This window comes from Mesoplodon bidens, assembly GCF_964165515.1.
Source record: "Mesoplodon bidens genome assembly, chromosome: 1".
Lineage (NCBI taxonomy): Eukaryota > Metazoa > Chordata > Mammalia > Artiodactyla > Ziphiidae > Mesoplodon > Mesoplodon bidens.
The window spans coordinates 3,056,270-3,072,500 of NC_138176.1; the positions used below are offsets into that span (position 1 = coordinate 3,056,270).

The window sequence follows — 16,231 nt, forward strand, 5'->3', positions numbered from 1 at the left end:
GATGCCCGGGGCAGGTCTGGCCTCCCCCTGGGATGCAGGCCTCTCCTCTGTCCAGTGGGTGCGTGACCGGGTGGAGACGAGGTCCCTTCCACTTTGGGGTTGGGAGAGGGAGTAGGGGTAACTCACTCACCCCTGTCAGGAAGCGTGAGATGCAAAATGTAAATTCTTCCAGTGACCACTTTCCAGCAGGCCCCGTGTCACTCCTAGGCCCTGCCTGGCTTGGGTCCTTGCAGAGAGCCGGGGCTGCTGTCCCCAGAGGCACCCACACCCTCAGCAGCCAGGGCTGCCAGTGACACCGGGGCCCTTGATGCGGGGAGGCCGTCTCCTCTCCAGCCCCCAGCGGCCCTCACGTGGTTAGGAGGGGAGAGAGGTTCCCTGCCCCATGCTAGGGGCCGTTTCTTCCCGTGGGACCAGCTCGTGCTCCGTGGAGCCCAGAGCTGCCTGAGAGCCAAGCGGATGAGGGCGGAGCAGACGCGATGGGTGCACGTCCCGGCCCGCTCCCGGGCAGGTGCTCCGGGCCTCCTGGTGAGCCCGGGAGGCAAGATGGAGGGGGGCGGCACCCCCAGCTGGTGAGGCCTCCGCGTGTTAAATACAGCCGCACAGAAGCGGGTTATGAAGTCGGGGCGCTTGTGAGCGCTCGTACCTGGGGCCGCCGCGGCCGCCAGGTCCCAGGAGGTGGGGGCCAGGCTCCCCGCAGCGCTGGGCCGTCTCTGCAGGGCCCCTGACGGCCTGTGGGTGCCCGTCCAGCTCTGGCTGTGAACTCAGGCCTTGGGGTCCTGGGCGCTCTGCTCGGCTCCACCCGGTGTGGCCTAGGGACCTGGGGGGACCCCCGAGTCCAGCTTTCTCCTCGGTGCCGTGTGTGACCCGGGCTCCCGTCGGGTCTGGGTTCTCGGAGGAGGGGACGTTTATGAGCTGGGCGGCTGGGAGCCAGACCACGTGTGGGCTCCACGCTGCCACGTGCCCCGTGGGCGCCAGGTTGGGTCAGGCGCCCGGTGAGCGTGTCCGTACGTGGTGGGACCGATGGCTCTGCCCCAAACGGACGGGGAGTCGGCTGTCCCTGTCAGCCTCTCTGGCCTCCTGGCCGCTCCCCCGCGGGCACCTCCGGCCCTGCCCCTGACATCGGGTTCTTGACCCGCGGGCTTTTGGTGCCGAGGTCGGCGGGCTATCGTCAGCAGCAGCGACTCTTTTGAGAGGAGACACAGTAGCAGGAAGGTCTGGTTCTTCACCCCACCGTTGGCCACTGAGGATGGTGGCCCGCGTGGCAGGAAAGGGCCCCGTGCTGAGCATCGCGGCGGGCGCGGGTGCGGCTGGAGGGGAAGGCGCGAGGGCAGGGGGCCGCCCGTCGCCGCCAGCGGGGGTCCCGTGGCCGAGGGCCTGCCTCCCTGGGGCTGCGGTGGGGCAGCGCTCTCTGTAGCCCGCTGTCCTCGGCCGGGCAGGACGCTTTCCTTGGCTGGAGGCCTCGTGCCCGCAGGGCGGTGGGTGTCCCCGAGTCTGTTCCAGTGACACCCGCGTCCTGACGCCCATATTCCATTCCTGCAGCCGACGCCGTGACCCCTCCCTGCTGATGGGGCTTCTCGGACCCCAAGTTCAGGGTCCCGGCTGCCCAAGGCTATGGGGTTTCCTCCATCAGGAGTTCTCCCACGAACGGGCCTTTCAATGAAGCCATTCAGTGAGCTTGGCCTCTCCGCGGGGGCTAATTTACAGCCTTCCCCCACACCCCCATCATTAACGGGAATATACATTTCAAACGCACGTAAGGGATACGGGGGCCTACACTCCCAGGGAGCAGAGGAAAGGTGGGGTCATAACCTGTCTGACCTGGAAGCTTCTGTCTGATTTGCATTGCCCTGAAATTGATGGGACAGAGAAGCAATCATTGGGAATTGCTCTCCCTCTGAAAGCTGAGCCAGCCCTTCTGCAGGCAGGACACGGGCGCAGCCCCTGCGGGGAGGGCCCCGTCCCCTGGGCATCTGGCTCCCATCAGCATCCCCGGGCCTGGAGGCTGCGCGGACACCGTCACACTGAACCCTCGGGGTGAGGCCGCCAGGCCTGGGGATGAGGAACCAGAGTGCTGCGGAGGGCCCCCTCCCCCCGCCCCCAGCCAAAGGCAAAGGCCTAAGTGATCTGTTTACAGCGATCTGAGAAGCACCAGATTCTTCAGAACCAGACCCGATTAGTCAACCCAGAGTGGGCGTAGGCGGGGTGGGGGGCGGGCAGGCCAAGCCCATCCATCCAGGCCCCTTTGCCTGCTGCTTTCAACTACTATAAAGAGACAATTACCTTGGGAAGCAGTGGCAGTGCAGTTGATTAGCACACGGTGAATTAAAAGAATGAGTCACAATGACATGTCCAGCTCTTCCGTACTAGTCCTTTGTATTCCCAGCGTGCCTCACCCCTGTTGTAAGAAGGTCAAAAATTAGAGAGAGAGAACAATTTTCAAGCGGCTAGCACTTAGGAGCAGAATTAACAATCACTCTGTATGTAATTGCCAGTTAATAGTAAATTGCCTTCTAGACTGTAAAATGCAATATAAACGGGTGGGCACCTAAAATTAAATTAATGAGATATTTGCTGCATTTAAAAGTGAACAGTGCAAATTAATAACTGAGTGTAATGCTTGTTTTAATATTTGTCTAATAGTGTATCACTTGCTTGTTTAATAATAATTAAAATAGTCCCGGAATATCCTACCTGAGGAGCTCAGTGGTAAGGGCTGATTGAACAGTTTCACGTTCGTAATTTCACCAGTAGAAAGACATCAAATTGTTAAGAGCAGTAAAAGAAATTCTTTTTTAATTATAATGTAAACATTGCGGTGTTAGTTGTTAAGACAAATTGGCATTTGTATGCTTCTAATTGAAATTATGTTTGAGCGAAAACCGCTTTTACAGACACATTCCAAGTGTGAGGTGTTCATGCACAGATGCGAGTGTCCCTGATTTCCTAACACGTCCATTTGGCAGAAGGGTTTTCCTATTACACAAAAAAGCTGGAGCTGCTTGGTGGTGGCCTGAGTCCCAGCGTGGTTCCGCGGGACACCAGGACGCAGCCACGGGGCTCTCCCTGTTGACCTCTTGCGCCCAAATGTGTGGTTGACCCACCCTCAGTTTAGAGATTTCTTTTGCTCAATTAAAGGAATTATATCACCAATTACCAGGAATCAACATGCTGTCTGCCACGGGCCCAGCCAACCCAGTTACTAAACAAGATGCTGGCAGCGATGGTGCCCAGGGCCAGAGCGGCCCAGACAGGGCTTGGGCCGGTCTTAGGTCTGCAAAGCACTGACTACATGGGGACCTAAAAATGGTCATTTTCTGCACGAAGACGTGCATTCAATTTCAGTCATGAAATCATTACTCAACCAGTAGCTGCTAACAGTTTGTGTTCTTCCCGATACAGTGTTTATGGTTGGTTGGTTTGTTTTTTTAAATCCCGTTGTGCCGTAAAACTGGCGACATGTCAAGGAGGTGACCGCCCTGTCCTCGGGAGCTGTCCCGGCACCGGGTGGCTCGCCCGGGGCCACCGTATCCTCTCGCAGCCTTCTGCCACCGAACCCACACTTCACCGCACCCCTTGAAGGGCACCGGCGTTCCTGAAGTATTGTAAAGCTCTTTTGTGAGTGTTCAGATGGGATTCTGTCAGCAGCATGGTGACACACGGTAGAGTCAGCGGCGCCCTCGACCACAGCCGGCTCCAGCCAGCTCTCTCCCAGGCCAGCGCTCTTCAAACAAATTACTTGTATCCATGGAGCAAATGATTCCTAATTGCCTTCCACAAATCATACTGTTTCTACTTCGCTAAACTAAATGCTAATGCCTTCCCCTTCAATGTAAACCAACCGATTATTTCGATTATAAGTTCTTAACCACGGAGGTGGACACGGCGGAGATACCTCCGTTCCGAGTTCTGAGTTTGGGGTTCAGGAGTCTGTGACTCCTGGGCTCCCTGTCCCGGCCAGTGAGGCCCGGCAGCTCCGGCTGCTACCTGTGCGTTCCCGGCTGCCGCGGGCGCCCCGCAGGCACAGGGCTTCCACTGGTCCCAGCTCGCCAGTTGGATGGTGTCAGTGGAAATCCGCCGTCCCCTGGAGGATGGACAGCCTCACTTTCACGTGAGGTTAGTTATATGGAAGAACGTGCTGAGCTCAGGCCACCTCTGGGCCTGTCCGGAATCGGAGAGCTGGGATAGCGACTCAGATAACGCACGACTCCAACGCAGTTTCTCCTCCCGCCCCAGCCACGTTGGCTCGTCCTTGGTTACGTGTTGGGGGCAGAGGGCGAATTTCTCCCCACTGGCTGGGATGGTGTGCAGACCTGGGCGTGGAGACCAGCTGGTCATCGTTGGGGTCACTGGCGGAGCTCCTTAGGGCCACAGAGGAAGGGAGGGCGTGCCCACCCCCGCCCCAACCGGTGTCCTCTGCATAGTGCGGTCCCAGCATTAGATCAAATGACAATCAGTGAATCTGCCAGCTCGCTGAGTGGGTGCTGGGGGCACAGATCCAGTCCCGGGTCCCTCTAAAGAGTGGGGCGGTGAGGGCTCCCGGGGTCCCTGCTGTTTCCTTCCTCTCCTGTCTCGACGGAGGCCGGGAGAATGAGACACACCGTTTGTGCTATTGCACAAGTAGACTATTTGTCCTAATCAGTGACACCCATTTACTAGAATTGCTTAAAATGAACTATACCTCATACAGAAATCGCACATTTAGAGGAGTTCCATTCATCATCTGAAAATTGAGGGCCAGTAAACTTTTCTGCTCCTCCAGTGGGATCATAGGCATGCATCAAAATGTTAGAAATGATTGGTGAGAGGGAGCTGTCACCCATTTATCAAGGAAAAGAACATTATTTGCTAATTTCCCAACCAGGCTGGTGACAGGGTGCTTCGTCTTTGGACCCACGGTGACCAGCATGGCCTTTTTGTTATTAGTACAAGTCAAGCGCTTTTGGGCAGTTGCTAACAAGACACATTTGTCTGTCATCGGAGGGGCTTTGGTTGTTTGCCAAGTGCTGTGACCACAGGCTGCTCTTCCCGCGGCCCGATGGCTGTGCTCGGCGGGGCTGTGCTCACCCGGGAGGAGAACCGACTGATAAATCACGAAGTTTCCACATCAAGGTGAAGGTATTGACTCTCGGCACCGAACCTGACAGAACGCAGCAGAGAGGAGACAACCATTTGTCTTCCCCAAAGGACAAAAGGGTCACGGGTTTCCCTCAGTGGTTGCGGGGACACAGGCCCACTAACCTCCCCCCACCCGGGAGGCCCCGGGCACGAGGCGCGGGATGGGACTGGGCCCCGTCCAGGGTTTTATTTGGCGTCTCTGGCTGGTCAGGGTGCCTGCGCTGCTTCTGGGACAGGATGTGGGGTGGCAGGGAGATGGAGGAGGGATCCTTTAAAAGCACAACAAGAGTGAACAGCATCAACGGAAGTGCAGAAGAAGGCAGCGATAACGGGGTAAAAACAGAGCCCACGAGTCACCCTGGCAGGAGCAAGTCCCGTAGCTTCAAGGAGGAAGACCAGGGGAAGTGTCAGAACCACCGTTTCAGCGGAGAACCCACCGAGGAAGCCTGTGAGCCTTCTGTTGCCAAAGAGGAGAAGAAATAGGCCCCCCCACCCCCGCCACGCCAGCCCGTGGCCCTGGAAGAGTAGAAACAGGAGTGAAATGTCTCTTGTTTTCTTCCTGGCTGCCTGCAGTCGCGGAAGCCACAGGCCTCCTCCACCACGTCCCTTTGGCCGCGCGCGAGGCCATGGCCCAGGCGGGAGGCGGACGGGGTGAGTGGGGTTTGCTCTCGGGGGCTGTGCGAGCTGGGACGAGGATGCCCCTGGGGTCCAGGGGCTGCTCGTGTTTTCATTTGAAACCTTTGTTTTGGGAAGGTCTTTAGGCTCTCGGCTGAGGCTTGGATCCTAAAGGCTGAACCCAAGAAAAAGTCCGTTTAAAAAAGTATCATTTGAATCAGTTGGGCCTTTTTTATTCATTACAGAAAATGCAAACTTGAGTCATTTGAACTTTCTTAGAATGTCTTTTCAGTAAAACAACGGAAGATGGGAGCCTCTTCGTCGGTGACGTGAACTGTTTGCTACACCCCCCAAAATAAATACATAGAAGTTTTCAAATGCTCTTAATGAGCATGTGGAATAACTTGGTTCCAGGAGGGACCTGGGTGCACGTGGCTGGTACCCGTGCTCTAGTAGAAGACGCATTACAGAGCGTGTTAAACTTTAAATACAGAACCTCCCATCGAGACCGTAGGCCACTGCAGACCTCTGTACCTGTCGGTGTAAATCATCTTCGGGGGAAGTTCCTCGAAGGTGCAGCCTGGCAGTGGGTCCATCATCCGCCTTCCAGACGCCACCCTTCCCGCCCTCATGACCGCCCTCCCTTACGCCCTCCACGCACGGGAATCCTACCGCCTGACAGGGTGAGCTCTGCAGGGTCGGCCCAGCCTTCTACCGGCCTGACCCTCTCCCACCCGGAGCATCTGAGGACCAGAGTCAGGGCATCTGGGCGGCTGGGTGTAGAGGGGATTCTGCCAGATTTCTTCCTCATCTTTTCACCCCTTTTGATCCTCCCAGGAGAAGGCCCTTGCCAGGGACTCCCCTTGGCCCTTCAGGCCTCAGCCCTGGGGATGGGAGGGGGTGGGGGCCGGCGATGTGGCGCTCCTGCCCATCCTCAGGATCCGTGTGTCTGGCGCTGTGATCAGCCAGATGCTTTGGCCCCCATGATCACTTCCACCCGCTTTTGAAGACCAGCGTGGCGCCATTCCTTGCAAACACGTCCCCGGTGCCCTTTGGGATGAACAAGCACCAAGCCCGCCCAGGGGCTGTTGCTCCTCGGGTACTTTTACGGCAGGACCTCGGTGACCCTCAGGGTGTCCGGCCGCCGTGCACCCGAAGCTGAAGACGCTCAGTTTGCCTGTGTGCTTGTTGCCCGTTACAATGGAGGTCGTTTCCAAAGTTGACCCATTTTACCACCATGGAGGTGAGCTACGCGTGTGCGAGGTGCTGGGGTCACAGCCTCACGTGCCCTGCCTGCGAGCCACCTGCCAACGGTCCCTCCTCACACCCTGGCGGCCGGCCCAGGCTGCGTGCGCTCTGTCGTGGCACCAGGGGGCCCACCTGCCAGCCACCTGCCTCCTCTTCACCACCCCTGACGCCACGCCCACCTGGTGCCTTCTTTCCTCCGCACTCAGAGAATACCCGCCGACAGTGTTGATCTTTAAGGCGAGCACAGCGTCCAGGGTGGGATGCTGAGGCTTCGTGTCGACGTGACTTGGAATTTACCCGTGGTGTCCGGCGTTCAGTGTCTCCCCGAGGCCCGCCTGGGCCAGGTACTCTGCAGGTGATGCAGAGAAGGCGGGAAAACAGCTGTGTCTCGTAGGTGATGCAGAGAAGGCGGGAAAACAGCTGTGTCTCGTAGGTGCGCTCGCGGTGGGTTCCTCGCGGGGCCCCAGGCTGGCTTCACCCTGACAGCCCCGTGCCTGGTTCTGGGCTGCCCTCGACCGATGTACGGCACCCGATCCAGCTGACTCAGAGCCTGATGGGAACGAAAAAGAGAAGAGACCGTAATGAAACGGTCCCGAGAGCTGTTCGGGTCTCCGAGGAGAGGGGCAGCCGTGGCCCTGTGGGGTCTGTGGGCGGAGCACCCCTGCAGAGACGGGGGGCCGGGGCCGGCGGGCTGCACCCCTGCGCGTCAGCAGCAGGGTCGGGGGTCCGCAGACAGACGGCAGAGCCTGCGCCACGGGTGGAGGAGATGGAGGGAGCGCGTCAGGCGGGACTGTTTTACTTGAGAGACGAAACCAGGATCCTGTGTTCACAGACTCTGTTTTGTGATTTCAATATTTACATTAATCTTGGCGATGTCTTTAAAGGCTCTGCCTTAGAATGTTGCTTCTCCTCTTTGTTCACCTTGAAAAACCAGGGGTTACAAACGCCTCCGTGGGCATTGAGGACGGCCAGCTTATCCCCTGGACGGGGGGGTCTCTTCCTCCGCCCTCTGCTCCACCCCGCACAGCTGGGGGCCTGCTCACCCCAGTTCCGGCCTCCGTTCTTTTACACAGATGCCAGACGCACCGCAGACAGTATTCAGGCCGTGAGAGGCCTTTCCCTCGGTATAGGCACAGCTGGCACATGCATTCTAATCTAGGTTAGGGGTGTTACTTTCACTTAAAAAATTTTGTTCTGTATTCAGATATAATTCACACAGCCTAAAATTCACCCAAAGTATACAATTAAGGGGTTTTTAGTACAGTCCCAAAGCTGTGCAACCACTAACCTAAGTCAAGAACAGTTCATTGCACAAAAAGGAGCCCTGCATCCATCAGCAGTCCCCCCGCCCCCCCCACCAGGCAACTACGAATCTACTTCCTGTATCTGTGCATTTGCCCCGCTGGACATTTCACGTGCAGGGAATCATACAGTATATGGGGTCCTTTGTGACCAGGTTCGTCCACTCATGTTTCCCCCGGGTGGAGGTGTGATCAGCGCTTCCTTCCTCTGTGTGCCTGAAGGGTCTTCGCTTGTACACAGAGACCACATTTTATCCATTCATCTGTCGGTGGAGCCTTGGTACAGTCGCTTCTCAGCATCCCCCGGGGATTGGTTCCAGGACCAAAGCTGTGGATGCTCAAGTCCCTTACAGTGTGGTCCTTCGTATCTGAGGTCAGGGCTGAGGATGTGGCACGGGCGGATACAGAGGGCCAACTGTAAGACAAGTGATGTTGCTGTGAAACATTCGTGAACAAGTTCTCACGTGGATATATGGGAAACGTCATGTTCACCTTGACTTCTCCAAGTCAAAAGTGAAGTATACCTTCTCCATTGGCTTGGTATTTTCCAGAAGCCCTGTGGCTCCTCGTGGTCCTTATTCGTTACTATGGAGCACCTACTGTGCGCCCTGCGCTGAGCAGGGCAGGTGCTGTGACACAGGGTGACGGCCGCACCTTCCGGGAGCAGCATGTGATCGGATGGCCTGGGACGTGTGCCCCGGGGGCTGGTTGCCTCGGGCACACGGGAGGGAGGGGTCTTCCCAGAGCAGGGCCACCTCCAGCCTTGGGAGGGGGTGAACTTCCAGAGCTCCTTTCTCAGCTTCTCTCTCTACGGAGATTTTACGCGGGTTTCAAGTGTGCCGACCCACTGCCCGGCTGGTTCTCCGTGGAGCGCTTTGTTGCCCACTTGGGTTTTACCCCTCCGCGCTCAAAATCTCTACGAGGGTCAACAGCACAGGCCCGGTTGATTTTTCTTTCTTAAAGGAAGGGTGACACCTGGGTAGTTTGTGCTCTTTGTTCTGTGGAGGATGAGTTTTATTGGCCACCATCTCCCTCCCGTTTGTTCAGACTCTTTTACACGTGGAGGGTAGGGGCTACCTTTGCCGGCACAGCCGGGGTGGGGGAGGTGAGGGTTGCAGGATGGCTGGTGCCCCTCCCCTGCCTCCCTGGGGAGCGTGTCTCGGGGGTCCCTGTCGCCGGGGCCGAGCCCTCTGGGGAGTGGGAGCATCCGACGCCACGTGCCTTGGTTTTCCTTAGCTGCCGGCCTGGGCTCCGTAGACGTCGTTTGAACGTGACTATAAAAGCCGTAATCTGGTGCATTCTTTGAGGTATGTGAACAGAATTGTTTGAATGCGATCCAACAGTTGTCGGCAAGGGTATTATTTTGGGAACAAGGACGATGCGCTGTCCCCTTTTCTGAGTCTGGTGTCACATCTCAATGCCGCCGTCCGCTGCCAGGCGGCGGTGAATGGCGCAGGTCCCTGTGCACTGGGCCGGGCGTGTGAATACCAGACAGTCCTCCCCATGAGGCCGAGGCGATGCTTGACTTCCAATTAGAAGTCAAGCGTGGCGCTTCTCCGGTCCTCAGAAGTCTTGGTGACACAAGGTACCCTTGGCTTAGCGGGTCGGAGGGGCTCCCCCGTGTGAAACCGATGCTGCCCTGGGGTGGGTCTGATGCTGGAAAAGCCACGCCCCTTTGATGCGGGCGACCTAGGCTGAGCCGCTTGGTGCTTGGCGTTGGAGAAGGGCGCCCGGCGCCTCCCGTCTGTCCCTGCCGTGCCCAGGCCGGCTCCGGGGCAGCGCCTCGTGGTGAGTGATGCAGGCCCACCGCGGCCTTTGTGTTTCCCGTGCACGGTGCCTGGCTCACCCTGCCGAGTTCTGTGATTGAAATTCATTGCCGAATTTATTGAGAAATTAATGAGAAAAGCTGCAAAGTATTGACTTTGAGAGGAAAACACAACTCATCTTGAATGAGGAGGAAAATGCAGCAATAATTTAGCCGCTATTGATTTGGCCCTGTCCATGTATCGATCTTCATTTTACAATATTAATTTGCACCTGCAATCGGCTGCTAAGGGAACCGATTTCATTTCGTGGCCGCGTTAATGTGCAGAGCGAGAGGTGCTCTTACGAAGTGGGGTGTTGCAGGCGCGTTGCGGAGGCCGGCTGCTCTCTTTCTATCTTTGCTTGTTACTGAAATAGACTAAAAATTAATTTTTTTGTCGGACAAAATATGAAAGCAGAAACCCATCTCCGACATGGTCCTCCTCTCGGCTGCACGGCCCGCTCTCGGGCGGCCGCACAAGGAGCCGTCAGCTGCCTGGAACTCCAGCCACCTCTCCTCATCAGGCCCGGACCAGTTCAAAGTTCATGAAATTTCTATGAGCATTGATCTCGCCCCATTGATTTTTTTTTTTTGCAGCAGATCTTTGAAATTTTAATTTCCCGAGCATCTGAATTTCTTATAGATGAAATGCACTTGGAGGAGACAGTTGATGATAAAGTGGAGAACTTAGCATCATTTTAAAGCCTAAAAAAGGGAGGAAAGAAAAACAAAACAAAACAAAACCCAAAAACCAGGTGTTCGCAGCCCGGGTGTCATGTTTCAGAGCTGGAGCGGTGGCGGTGCTCCGGCGGGGCGAGGTGTGGGGGAGCTCAATACCAGTTTTGTCTTCTGTGGCCACGCATTTTTAATGTAACTTTTTGTACAGTCATTTTGGAAAGGAAAGCTGTCTGGAGAAACAGCAGGACAGAGGAACACTCTTCAGCGCACAATCATTTGCTCACAGCACCCTTTATCACCTGGTCAAGTTCACCTAGTTACTTATCAGTGGGACATTTAATAACCTCAAGGTGATATAATTGCTATTGGCATTTTTCCCCCTTGGATTCAGCTGGTTAATGTGTAAACTACTTGTCAGCAAATAGCACTTTGTCACTGAAATCACTAACACCCTCTAGAGGGATGTCTTTGTATTGAGCAATTTAATTTTACTTTATTTAATTTTTACACATTACAACCTGTGTTCATTCAGGCACACTGAAGGGTTGCAGCCTGTCGGGGCAGGGTCTGGGTATCCCTGTTAGTAAAATATACTATATCTTATTTAACGATCCCCATTGCTTTAATTGAAGTGCGTTCTTGTCCCTCGGAAAAGGAACTGCAGATGTTCTTATTATGTAGTTATGTTGCTAATGTGAAAAACTGCCTCATTATGAGGATCTGTTTGTAGCTAGAAAATTACTGCATTATGACAAATGCATGATTGGGAAGTTACAGGAAGATGGTCATTATTGAAATGAAACTGGAACTCACTTAATAGCTGCAACCAGCAGCTGGAATGAAGCAAATGAATGTCTTCCTGTTTTTATTGTTGTAGGCAGGTTTTTCAGGCAGAAGGAGAATTTGTGCTAAACCTGAAACTTCTTGTATCTTTCTTTGCTCGCTGGGCTTCGGTTTAAGCAGCGCAGAGGCGATGCTAAAAGTGGCTAGTTTCCTACCTGTGACTGTCCCCCTTGTGCGCTAACGACACTGTTTTAAAAACACAACTGTGGCCGTAAGAACAGCTAGTCTTGGTGTACTTAAAGTCGGCGGCCCTGCTCGCTGGCTGGGCTGGTCTCCAGGTCTCCCCGGCAGGAGTGGTTGGGAGGTTGCCATCACAATTCAGCCTTGTCACCATGACCCCTCCTTCCTGCCCCAGACCAGTCCCTGTTTGCAGGCAGGGCACCTCCAGCCAGGCCTGGGGGGAGGTTGGGGGGATCCCAGCACCCTGGGCAGGCAGCCCATTGAAGCAGCAGCAGCATGAACATGCTCGGGGCTGCTGTTCCCTGATGCCCTTGGGGAGCAGGTTTCCCACAGTGGAGCCCCAGGCATGTAGTAGCTGCTTAATAAATGTCGAGTGGATGAACCGGACTTAAAGGCATTCGGTTTGGCCGTTTTCCTTCTAAGAGAGGTGGCTCTTTGTAGAAAACACTCATTGGCCCCAAACACATACGCTGCCCAATCTGAAATTCTGTTTCTGTGTTATCACCCCAGAGGTCCGGAAGATGTCCCCTTGCTTCATTGAATTACGTTTAGATGTTAATGGACTTGCTATTCAAGTCTAATAAAATAATCATATACGTTTTGGGGTATTAGAGATCAGCACAGACTGCAGGGCAGGGTTGGCTGACAAAGAAGGTTGAGCCATCAAAAGGAAAACTAAAACTATGTATGTCACAAGAAAGAAAACGCCACTGACTCTTGCCCATTGGTACGTTTCTGATTGCAGCCGGCCGATTGGAGCTGCTCTGGCCGCAGCTGCAGCTCAGAGCCTGATGCCATTCTCTGCTGCCACATTAGCTCCGGCAATCCCAACTTGAACTGACATCACAGACCGTTAAAATTTTATCAATTGCGGAATGATTAATCCCCCAGTACACGGGCATGACTTAAATATTTAGAATGCTGCTTCTGTTATGACTTTAATGCATGTAAAGTAACGAGATTAACTCCAGTACGCTCAAATATATTTAAATATGTATCCTTCCCGAGCTGTAGGCTATTCCGGCGTGTAGGACTCATTGAGTCTATGTGGCCGTGTCAGGCTCTATTTGTATGACCCGTGCTGGATGCTGGCCTGCATGTGATAGCCGGATATCTGGCCTTTTACAGGCTGCCTGATTGCCTGCCCCATTTGGCATGGAATGTGATTCCCGGCTACTCTAGCTTCTGGTTCATTCAGGTTTTATTGCTGTGTAATTTTCTTAGTCTAAAATAGAAGCTCTCCAACAAAAATTACTATGCATTAGGCCACGGTAGCCTACTCAAATGGATATTAATACAGTTTATCTCTAAAAGGACGAATAATGTATTTGAAACAGATAAAAGGCCCTCCACTAAATGAGGAATGTTAATATCTTATGGCACGGTTAATAAAGAGATATTTCACAAGGGACATTTGTTTTATGACTTTTGATACAACAGCCTTATAATCTGACATATCTTAAATGATATAATTTTGTGCCTGCAGTCATCTCTTTTATAGGTAGTGGCCCATCGTAGCAAGATTTGAATTCAGAACAAATAACGGGCACTAATTACTTTTTTTTTTGCTGGGGTCGGGGGAGCGGTTTATTGTAAAACTCACCCTCTCCGACGCAGATCGGTGGAAATCCCTGCAGAAGGGTGGACGCTTGTAATACGTTTTGAGAAATGTCTTGGTTTTTTCCCCTTCAGCAGAAAATAACATTTGTTTTTGTTGTGTTTAAGGCAGAGTTTAAATTAATTTAACCCAGTGACACATGTTCAGAGACTAAGCACGCTGCTAAATAATTCCTGGGAATAAACTGCTCAGGAACCAAGTCCATTAATTTACGGCTCTCCTGATGCTGACAGATGTGAGGGCCGGAGGAGGACCTACAAATATTAACATAAAACAAATTTGCTTTATTCTTCTTCATATTTCTTCTTCGTCCCGACTTGAGCTCACCCAAGGCTCCTTCTCTAATTATCCACGAGGTCAGTAAGCAAAATTGGGCAGAAGCTGGGAGATCAATACAAATTATCCCTGAGCAAACCAGTGCTGACAGCTTGAATCGCAGCATATGTTTACCCAAAATCAGGCAATTTATCTTAATATCAGCAAAGTAATGCAGTGCAGGTGAAAGGTCAGGCAATCTCTCCCCCTCATAATTACCCAGTTCTAAAACAGGAAAGTGGTATTGATTGGCCTGGCTCGGTGCTCTGTGACTGGACGTGCAGAGCCGTGGCCTGGCTCGGCCGGGCCCTCCTTGTACACTCCACACGCGGAGGATTGATCAGATGTGCGCGAAGGGGCTTCTGCTTTCTCCTCCAGCTGTAGAGTTTGCCAGCCAAGGCTGGGCGACTCCCTGTCCTGCCTGGCACGGGCAGGAGGGTTCTGTGGGGTGTGGCCCTCGGAAGGCCGCCGGTCGGCCCCGCGGATGGCAGCTACTCTCGGAGACGCAGAGGTGGGCCGTCCCAGCCTCAGTGATCAAAGCCCCCGCACCCGCCAGAACCGAGAACATGTGTCTCTGCTCCTGTAGTTTGAAGACAAGGGCCCCGTCTTCTCATTCTTTCGCGTAAGTCCGTCGGGCTACCATAGCGGAGCCCCCGGTGGGATTTCCAGCCGCAACGGCGGCGCCCGCCCCCTGCCCCCCTCGCCGTGTCCACACGGCGAGACCTGCAGTCATAGGACGGCCTGTCGTCTTCCGAACGTCCGACCTCGCTCTTGGCGGTGCGCTCAAGATGTAAACGCTCTTGGGGCTGAAGCGGGAGGTGACTGGTACCCCCGTGTTTTTTCTACTGCTTTAAGATCTTTTGGGTCCTAGAAGGAGAATGTCAATTCAACTGAAACATCGGGAATGTCTCCCCCAGAATGAGAGTGTATGGTTATTACAAGTCATAAAGCTTCTGAAAGCTTGCATTAAGGCGTCTATCACCTGTCGGGGCATTTGCATGAAATCAATAGCGGCCGCCCATCTATCTTTTCCGATCACCTTTCATCAGGCCGATTCATTAAGTCAAACAGTCATGGCGATTAGCCGGGGGAGAGGAGAAACCTGGCGTGTTAGGGATGCCCAGTGGGCCACCTTTTTTGTTTCCCAGTCGAGAGACATAAGACATCACCGAATCCTTTTTTGGGCCAAGTCGCAGGGTGAGGCCCATCCACCCTGCTCCCCGCACTGCACTTTCGCCTGATACCCTTGTCCCGGCCAGGCAGAGACATGACAAATTGTCCCCCAAGTCACCGCTGACAACTTCTGATGATTAATGGTTTGATTATGAAGTGGTTTTACACATACAGAATTTACATCACAGAGAGTTAGAAATTTTGCCGTGTCACATACGGCGAGGCATTTTGAAGAGCTTTACTGTTTGCAAAGGAAAAGGAGGGCAAAATCGCAGCAAAAGCCATGTCATGTAAAATCAATATGTCGGATCAATGCTTTATTAACAAGAAAATGTCTTACTTCACATTCCTGTGCGGACCTTTGTCTCTGGCATGTATGATGGAATGTCAGATTGTATTGTGGTCCTCAACTTTCGGGCGTGTTATCGAGTGTACGTGCGAGTCTTCCGGCGGCGCTTACGAGACCCGCCGTGGGTGTTGACACCAGCAGCCCGAGCACTCGAGGATAACGGTGACCAATTATTCCGGAAAGCACTTTCAAAGGCAGCCTCTAACCTCGCTCCTCGAAGCTGTAGCCTTTGTGTTCCCGGCGCTCCACAGACCTGCTGAGCTGGGTGGTGTTAATCATCAAATTACGTGCTGACTAATAAGTGATGGCCCAGATTGCGGGCTGAGTAATGAATAGATGGCGGCGGGTCTTATTAGGCTCCGAAAACCCCCTGATTTATGTCGCGCCATGCACCGTGGCGTTACTCCACGGAAAACGATATCTACATCAAGAAGTAATGTACTCTAATAAGTATTTTCATCTTAACTCGCGTCCCCGGGCCTCCGGGCTCAGTTTTTGTTGGAGTCAGGCAGAGCTATAATAAAGCCCAATGGCTCCTTATAAAGCTTGTTAAACACAGAGGCTGCAGTTGGACGGAGCCCCGGCCGTGATTCATGCACCGTACACAGCGCGCGTGCCGCTGATTTATGGCCGCGCACAGTTCATAGTCAAAATTACAATTTGAGGGATAAAAAGATTAATTACTATTTGTGGCCAGCAATTCCGTGAGGCTGGCGCAGTGATAGTGCCCTACATCAGTTTGTAGTCAGCCATTCACAGATTATTAAAGCTTTGCAAGAATAAGTGTTCCTCCTGCCTGGTTTGTGCTCAGGCAATATGCTAGACAAAAAAGGACCACAGGGATAAATCTGAAGCTAGCAATAGCTGGACATATGTCATAATTGCCAGTTTCCCATAAATCCCCAGCCGGTGTGGAAGGCCCTGTGTAATGTAGACAGCGATGGCGACCGTGGTGACGGCTGTATGAGGCCCCAAGACCTGCAACTTTCTGA

The 16,231-nt window shown here is 53.7% G+C and overlaps 1 protein-coding gene across 12 annotated transcripts in view; it reads left to right on the forward strand.

Moving 5' to 3' along the window:
- EBF3 (EBF transcription factor 3) overlaps positions 1–16,231 on the forward strand; it is a 117,830-nt gene that overhangs the window by 88,608 nt on the left and 12,991 nt on the right. The window lies entirely within an intron of this gene.